Genomic DNA, 10,268 nt, shown 5'->3' on the forward strand with positions numbered 1-10,268 from the left:
GGAATCTGGCCATTTCTGCAGCTCACTCAGGCCCTTTTTGTAAAAGAAATACATGAATACACAAATAAATAAATATTATTACCACATATTCATATTATTGCAATATAAATATTGTAACCACAAACAACTTTGACAATATTGGAATTTTCCTCATCCTTTAAATATCATTGAAAAAGCACTAAAAGCCTTTTTTTCTCTTTTGCAGTAGGCTCTAGAAAATCACGAGGATATTTTTATCAGTAAAAAAAAAATGCTTGCCATAATTAATCTAATTTGCTGCATTAGTGAACTCCTCCATTACTGGTTCTGTTTGACATTAATGTGACCACGTTCTCCCTCTTTTTTTTTTACTGTTAAATCAGTTGACAGGGTGAAGTTTATAAGTGTGTGCAAGAGTTTATTGTGTCAACAGGGCAGCACTGTAGGGTTTTAAAGAAGGGGTTGTGACCAGGGAACACAGTGGCTGTGGATTGTTTACGGTTCCTGGTTTCTTTAGGTTCTGTATAAATTACTGTCAGTAAAACTGTTAATAAAACTTGCTTTTTGTGTTGCTTTTTGCTGAGTATTTGTTTTTTATTGGCCGTGTGGGGTGATTCAGTGCTGTGGATTGGTGAGCTTTGGAGTAGTTTCAGGGCTTTTGTCTTGGTACATTGATATGGTTGAATGTCCATGTGAAGGAAAGTTCCATTGACTGCTTGGACCCTGGAATCACTGCTTTGGTTTTCTGTTTTGCCTTTAATGTTCAGATTGCAGTGATAGTGCTTGCAACATTATATTGTTTCTGCATAATGCACTATATGCTGTCTGAAAGATAGAAAACACACCTTGTCTAATATTGATATCCTGTTTGAAATGTCTGCCTGCAGTTGTAATTCAAGTAAGATTTTATTGCAGTCACATTGTCCACTAGATGGCACCTCATGCTCATGTCTGCTTTTACCATGTCCAGGGATTGGCTGCCAATATCTCAGTTGAGTTGAGGGTCCAGATATTCAGTGTATGGAAATCATGTGAAATTCTAAATTTAAACATGTAATTTAAATGAATGGGACTGAAATTAAATAGATTTGTAGAAACAGCGCCATGTTATCTGTGTTTTTAAATTGTATCCACAGGAACAGTAGTTGCCAGCTTTGATGTTGTGTTATAGGGAAACAGTATGGGGTAGTGCTTCAGGATCTAGGCTTGCCAGCTCATAACCCAGATGTACCATTTGTATTGTACCTGTGAGACAAAGGAGGTACGCTACTGTAACCTGAGTTTAGAACAAGTATCCAGCTTTATATATGGGCAATATGGAAAATATAAGATCATTTTACCAGGTAAATAAATAATTATAATGTTTCCCCATTTATAAAGAAAAGTTATAGATATTTGTATTATCAATAGCCATTCTGTAAATGTGCCCCCGTCATAGCCTTATTGTTATGGATGGCAGCCTTTATGATTTCTCTCAGAATAAATGACCGGTCTGGCCCAAATCAAGCGCCCTATCACACTCGTCAACTTGTCCTTGTAATAATGGTCCATTGTGGGCAAGCTGAACGCGAACAGCATTCTGCGCGGGGGGCAGCAGTTGCCACTGGAGCCGGGCTCCACACAGTGGGATGCCAGCCTTGGTCATGTCGTGTAGACGCGGTTCCTGTCTCTGAGGGGAATATCAAACACAGGAAATCTAATGGCCCCAAAGCAGCGCCTTGCATATTGTGCTGTGCTTTTCTGTGACTGCGCTGTTTACGAGGAAGCACGGTTTCCCACGATTGAAACTGAAACCGCTGCCCAGGATCTGTTAAGGAATACTATGCAAATGCAAATGATTACTGGATTTTTATTTGTTTATTTTGTTTGTTGAAATTTTCATTGACACACAGCATCACATTGGTGATTGGCTGCACTGTTGGTTGATACAGCAGGTTTTTTTCCCCCACGCTTGCACTAGACAAAGAAAACAGGGCACAGCTGAGCAGTATAGGGAGTTCTGAGCCTGTAATCTGTCATCTTTATTTGCAGTGTAAAAATTCTCAAATTGCAATAAAGAACAAGAAGGAACAAGCATTTCTTATTGACACTACTGCTACAGTACACTAGGCTATTGTAATAATGTCTGGTACATGATCATGTAAAACAAATTAGGATGATAATGATGATGACTCAACTGAAAATGCAATCATAACTACAGGTGCACCTAACAATAGTCTATAAAAAAAGAGAAAACATCCACTCAGTTTTCCTTTGCCTGGTGCCAATGATGTTGATACATATGACTTCCCCTCTCCACGCTGTATCCAGCAAAGAGAAGAAGGGTCACACTAGAACACAATTTCCCATGGTACCGGAGGCGTGGCGGGGCTGTCAGTACAATGGGGGGGGGGGGGGGGGGGCGCCCAGCATAGCATGGCATGGCAGAGGACAATGGCGGGAGGCACCTCTCGTGCGGAGTCCGCGTCAGGCCACTTCCACGTTCATCTGACTCCAGCAGTAGAGGAGGGGGTTAATTCTTATCTCTCCGTGCTCAGGCCAGTTCACTAAAGGCCAGTTTCCTGCCAGGACCCTAATCGCCTTACATGGTCACTGTATTTATTTACCTTCCTATGTTTTATGGGAGGGGAGTGGGTCCGTCTAAACCACTAGAATGCCATGTCCTTAATTTGACTTACTAAAGGATGCCAGCATGTCAACATACATTGTAGTTCCATTTTTTCCCTCTTCATTACACATTTGGTGGTTACTAAAACAAGTACAGACTTTAAGCATGATACTGATAGTCAAATTTAAGGATCAGTTTAGACTGAATGTTCCATTACTGCACTCTTATTTAATATTTTAAATTATGTTATCAGAGTTACATGGGTGGTCTGTTTTCCAAGACTTGAAGATGAATATCATGATGGATGTTTTTCATAATTTCATAGTGTATATGCCCAATGCATGCTTGTGTGGTAGTCTGGGATTCCCCTGGGAAAAAATAAGACATAACAGTAATTTGTATAATTACAAAAAATGTAAGAATCAAGAGATGGTGCTGCCCATCAATTGTAGGGGATATCCATTTCTGCCACGGACTGCTACAGAACACCACAAGGAATAAAAGTTATTTGTCTAATGACTGACTGTTCAGAGCCTTTTTTTTATTTTTACATTGGGTAGCATTCTCTTTCGCTTGATCAAAGAATGAAATGTGCATGCAGAACATGCCAAGAAGCTTGTTTTTGGGATGATTAGACCATGCAGACATCACACAAACTGGCTCCAGAAATGACAGCCACCCAGGCAGGTGTCTTTCCTCCTCAGGTTTAGTTTATTCACAGCTCATTATCAGTGTTCACAGGCTCATTGGCTACCTGGACGTTTGTTTATAGCAAATGGCCTTTCCTGTCCAGTGTGAATATGTTTGTGAAATAATGCGAGGCAAGGCAGTGCTCCTGTTTTTTGTATACCTGAAGAGAGAGTATTTATGGAAAAGGCAAGAATGCGGAGGAGAGAGGAATCGCTGCTGTAGCTGCAGTGTTGCAGGGTATTTATCAGGATCAGGGTGAGTGATTTTTTTTGGGGGCCCCCAGGTTAAAAAGCTGGACGGCAGTGATCGGCCTGGCTCCTGCACATGGTGGCATGCAGCCAAACCCGGCTCAGTCCCAGAGGATCCGTAACCTGTTACTCAACCCGATGGCAGCGACGGTTGGGTATCAATCACCTCTCCGAATAAGGCTTTGCTTATTTAAGTCAACTGTACAGCTCGCGCTTAAAAAAAAAATGCACCCATTGAGGTTGAAGGAGAAAGTTTCAATAAGTGCGGTTATGATTCCCTAGGCTCCTGTCCAAATCAGACTGCTGGAATGCTGAGACTGTGAGAGCCCCTCTGTGCTCTCTCCCATAGCCCCGTGTGTGATCTCCCAACCCCTGGCTTTGAAGCCCTTTGCCCACGCTAAGTGCTCGGAGCCATTATCATTGTTTGTGCTTCCAAAACTGGGGCTTCTTGGAGCGCGGAGCAGCCAGCTTAATGGCGATTTGATGGCTTTGCCCTGGGAGTCTGAGACCTGTCTGGCACACTGCCCCGTCTCCACACGCTCTCCACCCGACCCCCTTCCACAGGAGGGTGACTGGGATGGAAAAAAATCTGAGACAAAATTAACTGTGGATTAAAAAGAAAAAATGTGATATTAAAAAAGCACTGTTGTCTTAAAAACAGTTCCTTGCTTACACCTCCACCAAAGGTCAGAACAGACAAGAAATTACTTAGTGGGGCCAGTTTAACTGAGAGCTTGCCTTCATACTGCTTGTGCTCTCCCTGTGCCAGCCTGTGCTAAAGCCCACAACACCGTGTTTCCTATTTTACCCTGCAAACAAGTGAGGAGAACAAATATTAACAATAACTAGCTATAGCTGCCTGGAAATAGAAGGAAACATTCCCTCCCTCTGTCACCTCTGTCATGCTCGCTGTGGATGTCTGGGATTTTTTCTGAACAAGAACTACAAGTACTGTACATCATCACATGCTGCAGATTGCATCTGTGGATGATCCAAATGAAGCTGAATGGTTTCATGCTCAGTCAAATCTAATTAGCCTTCATAAAATTGTTTGAGTGTATAGATGTCCACTTGTTCAATGTCATACTCGAATCTTAATAAGAATTTAAATGGAAGCCAGATGTAATTACCTGTCTCCATATGCCAGGTGATCAGTGTGCGCATGCACAACTGCTTTAGATTAAATTCTGGACTGAATGAAGACCAGTTGAGAAAATACAGAACTGTGGACCTCTCCTGGACTTTCTCTTCCTTGTCTCTTTCCATAACTACCTCCCTGTCTGCTCTGTCTCTGACCAGTACAATATATTTCTTGTGCGCCTAAACCTCCAAGCTCTAATGACCCAGATCCTGAGTGACTACATCAAAATGAGTGAAGGAATCCATTTTTTGAGAGTTACAGTTCATTCCTTCATTCCTTTTACTCTTAAATTGGACTAAATGACAGCAGTGAGAACATAAAACAACTTGTTTCCTGTTCCTGAGACAAGTCCGCAGGGGTGAATTTCTGAGGCTAAATGGCACTGAGTATTACAAAGGAACATCTGCTAATAGGAGCAAATTAGTTTTGACAAGACAAATCCTTCCTGCTCTACAAGCCAATGCGCTGCTGGAGGTTTGGAGAGAAAGACTGATGCAAGGGCTGACACAACCGGCTTCAACTGGGAGCGTTTGGCATATTGTGCACAGGAACGGAGGAACAAACAACCCCGCTACTCAAAACAGGAAAAAGGCTGATGGGGTTAGTAAAGATTAATAGAGGCTACACACTCCTAGAATGAGTGAAGACCCTACTGTGCAGAAGTGTAAATAGAAGATTACCAGAGCGTGTGGTATCCTGGACCAGTGGTATTATTTTAAAAGCCTTGTTAGACTGGTAAATAAACCACTATTTGCCCACGCCAGAAGTTCTCAGGGCTTGCGCCAGCAGTAGTGCTTGGGATTGGTTTGGTGATGCTAAACATTAGTGAAAAAGTGTACATAGTAACAGAGTTCATTAGTGGAACAATCCATTTAGCGTTGGGGACAGACACATAATTTACACGGCTTGCCAAGCAAAGATTTTTAAAATATCTTTTCATTTCAAAAAAGTGTACAAATAAATAAATAGGTATATAATAATAACAGGAATATAAAAATATATTAAATGCCTATTGCAATTTTGGGGCTGTAGCACATTCAGGTTCCAATGCACAAAAACACAACAGAACTATAAACAGATGTGACATTTATAATGCTAGTGTTATTGTATTACTAGCCCATAGATATCCCTGCTTGTATGAATATATGATATGTTCTAGTGAAAACTGTTATTTTGATATTTCATATTTTCATGAGAAGCAGTCACTGGAATTAGTTTATTGTTAAAATAATTCTTTTTAAAATATAACAACCTGCCAGCACAACTCTCAGTCAAATCTGTATATGCACATTTTCTGTTCTGTTCATCCTAACAGCATTCAAGTGTTTTTGATTTATATTGGTCCCATTTCATGAAATGTGAAGAAACCCACCATTTTAATAATCCACAGTAGATTGACTGCAATAAAACACCAACCCAGAATGACTGTTATTTGTAACAGAGTTGCCTCTGGGATCTGCTGAAACATACATACATCAGTTTGAGGTGTCTGGGGTGAATACACGACAGCCTGTTTCTGTCAAAACATGGTTATGTGAACTTCTGCAAATAAATTTTAGTTCAATCACTACCATCGTTATAGTTAATGTGTGGCCATTGTGGGGAAAACAGAGTAATGTATGCCTCCCAGGCTAGTTTAGCAATCAATTTATGTTGGAATGTACCACAACAGAGGCTAATCTCTCGGGGTCATAAATAAAGTATGTGTTGACCTAAAAGTTGTTTCCATACCACCTTTTACCTTTGAAATGATCACTGGGGCTGAACAGAACACTTAAGCCAAGTTCATCCCCCTTGAACATGATGCCTGCACATTTTATGGCTTAAAGCTATAATCTGTAGCAGGAATCACTCCACACAGCCTTGCTGCGTTTAATGCATCAAAACCAGTGAAACAATGGCAAAAAAGCATTAAGAAATGAAATGGTTTGCACTCAAAAATGTATTTTCCAGACTTTCAGAGTTCACACTTTTTTAAAATTGTTTATAAATGCAGAATCGACATCTTATACAATAATTTCAGCTATGTCTAAAAAGGCTGAAAGCTCTTTTGAATAGCTACCTGTGAGGGATAGCCTGACATGGACCCTGCTACTGCTTAGTGAGCAGGCTAACCACAGGGCCACAAAAATGTGGACTTACAGTGAAGAATCTGAAAACATGCTCAAATGCTCAGTCTGCCTCACTCCCCCAAGTCAACAAGGAAGATGCGAACAAAGTGTCCGGTCTCGGGGGTGTCGTAGGGGGCGCCAGTGTGTGCTCTGTCCGTGTCATCCTTGGTGCACCTGGCGCCCAGAAATGTACACATTCAAGGACATGTGGGGGAGCTGGAGCTGGCTGTAACCACACGCTGAACGCGAGTATGGATCCTTGCCACCTCCCCAACGACTTCAAAGACGGGCCCGTTTCTCCCGCTCTGAGTCACCGTCCTTTCGAAACGAACAACCGCAGACGGGCGTAAGCGTCCGCTTTGATTTTAGGGCTGTTTGGGGTGAGGGATCCCCACCCTTTTAAGAGCAGAAATGAGCAATAAGCATAATTAGGGCGGACGGTTTCCTGAGACGCTGAACAGTTGGACAAGGACAGTTTGTTTACTCACAGTTCCAGGTGGAGGCCTGCACTGTGTTATCCAGCCAGTACGCACCAATGCATATAAAACGCATTGTGGAGAACATTCCAGAAAGGCCTCAATTCTTCCATTTCCTTTCCACGGAGCATGAGAACATTTGGAGAAGTGAGGGGCAAAGGGCTGGGGTGTCCTGAGTTTTTTTTTTTTTTTTCAAGTTATCACTACTCTTGGCGAGAGGGTTGAGGCAACATTTAGCTGTTAACTGAATGTATCACAACCAATAAGTGTCATTTAGAGCAGGTATTACTGTAAGTGAGGTGGGGGAAAAATGAGAAATGATTTAATGAAAACAGAAAAAAAATCATAGATATATGACCATTCTTAAATCAATGACATGTGAGATATGTTCAGGATTAAAGAAAAGACAGTGCACACATGTTCAGAAATCTCACACGTGATGAGGGCACAACATAGACAGATGAGGAAAAAGGATGCTTGTATTGAATGCTCATAATCCAAACAATACTTCAACTTGCAGTGGTATTTGTCACATCGACCTAATTTCAGGCTTGGAATACCTTTGCAGGTCAAAATGTTATTTGCACAATTAAACCTGTTTGGGAGATTTCAATTTAGCATGCAGGCATCTCTTTTACTCACCTGTTATGTACAAGATACCTGCATGCTGGTGTGTAAACTGAGATGAGTGCATGCAATGTCTAATAGCTTTTGTATATATGCTGTAATAGATGTCTGAAATGGATACAGCTGGAGAGCATTTCAGACAATAACTTTTGATTTTGAAGAAAAATTGAATATCTGATCAGTATATAAAATATCTTTGTATACAACCTCCAAGAAATTCTATATACTGACCAGATATTCACACACTGGAATTCACATACATACTCTTGTATTTGGGGGTGTGGTCACTAAGCCACAATGGCAGCTCCACTTGTCCATCAGAGGCAGAGAACCTTCTGGAATTGGCAGGAGAAGGTAACTTCCCATACATTGCACAGTAATGCAGCACCCTGCAGTTTACCGTCTGATGCAAGCTTATGCCTGATGATCCCTGCTTAACGGTCCTGCTCAGGCCCTTACCTCTGGCAAATCCCAAAGGAGGACATTTCCGATGCTGTAGGCGACCATCTTCATGAATCTCCAGAAATGAGGAAAAGTACATTCTTGAGCATATATTAACTTTGGAGGGGGAGGGAGGGCATATGTTAGTCAAAGACGACAGCGTGAATTCCAAGCATGGGTTCAATAAGGAGCCTGGGTGCTTCCACGGTTGGGTGAGCAGGATGGTCACAGCTTGGTTCTAATTAACTTCGGTACTTTTTCCCCTTTTTTTTTTGATCATGCGCTTTTAAGCGCCCCTGTAGAAATGTTCCCCTGGGAGGCTGGGCATGACATTCTATACAAACACATAACATTAATCTGAACAGACTAAAACTACTGTCAAGTCACTACTTGATTGTCAGTGAAATAAATATTTAGTTGATTCCCAGATATTTTTCTTCTCATTGGCCCAGTACCAATGCATTGAAATTCAAGGTCATGAATTTGCTTTTATAAAGCATGATTAAATTTACAATTTTAGAAGTTTTCAGGGAATATTAACAAAAATATCTTGGGGCTTTTGCTTTGTTTACATTTTTAAAAAAACAAAAACTTTTTTACATGTCTTTTTTCAGGCACAATGTTCTTCTCCTGTAAGCCACAAGAGAATACCATGAAGTCAATGTTTTTTAGGAAAGCTACCGTGCCAAGTAATACCTCATATGGGTGATAAAATCTATGGGTCTTATTCTTTGCTATCAATTCATACAAGTGTGCCAACTTTGGGAGATCAAATGACAGGAATTTGTTTGTAGATCCGTTTTTGTTCCTCAAATGAAACAATTGATTAAAAGAAACCCTCTACTTTGATTAATTGTTTTCATCAGTGAACTGGAAGGAAAGCATTGCCTGTTAGATACACTTTCACCCTCAATGCTCAGTCATTTGCCAACACAGTGTGAGAAAACTGTTGCAATCTGTGTTGAAAGTCTCAGAGAAATTTGCATCAGCATTCAGTATCTAAAAAAACAAAAACCTATAACCTTGCAGTTCCCCTCAAGTGCTCTTCATGAAAGACAACATTGGTGGACAAAGTACTGTGTGTATTTGGTGCATTTTCAGATATAAAGCCTTAACCATTATCTGTACGTTTAAATAATTTCCAGTTATTCGGGAGATGTGTGAAAGATAATTAGCTATTAGCGGTTATTTTATTTGCTGAATCTAGTTTTATCTTTTCAATATTGGCTGCACTGATACAGTGAAACCAGGTGATCAGTGGACTCCGGTTCATGTTTTGATGTTAACAAAATTCAGTCAGAGCCATTAATATGTTCTTTACCTGAGGACTACCCCCAACTGTTGATATGAAGATGGAATTCTGGTAATGTAGGTGACAGTAAGCAAAAGCAGGCAAATTATACAAATTTTCTCATAAATCAATAAATTGTATAATAATTATTTATTATAAAATCTAATTTCATTCTTCTCCATTTTGAACTTGGACAAAATTTCAATTATACCTTGAAAATCAATGTATAGACATCAGAATGTTTTGATCATAAAATCAACAAAAAAACATAGAAGTGTTATTAAACATTTGAAGGAACCTCAGACTGTCCACCAGTTGGGCAGAGGATTAAGTCAAGCCAGTTCAAATGAACAAGACAAGTGTGTACTGCATACAACATGTGATTCAAATGAGTGTTGCTTGTAAATTCCATTCCCATTCCCAAATTGATGTAATTATTTCTATCATCAATCATTAAGTCGTTTTTTCTTCAGTTGAATATGCCACTGACCACAACTGGCAAAGTCAATAGTCTGTGTTCAATAGGTGCAATAACTAAATCAGACACTTTCCATTTTGTCATAACCCCAATGTATACTGCTGCCTGAAACAGATTTGTGGTTTTGTTGCATATAGATTGTTTTTCTGTTGGTTCCATTCTAAGTGTGCCTGGTTCC

This window comes from Anguilla anguilla, chromosome 15 (genome assembly GCF_013347855.1).
Source record: "Anguilla anguilla isolate fAngAng1 chromosome 15, fAngAng1.pri, whole genome shotgun sequence".
Lineage (NCBI taxonomy): Eukaryota > Metazoa > Chordata > Actinopteri > Anguilliformes > Anguillidae > Anguilla > Anguilla anguilla.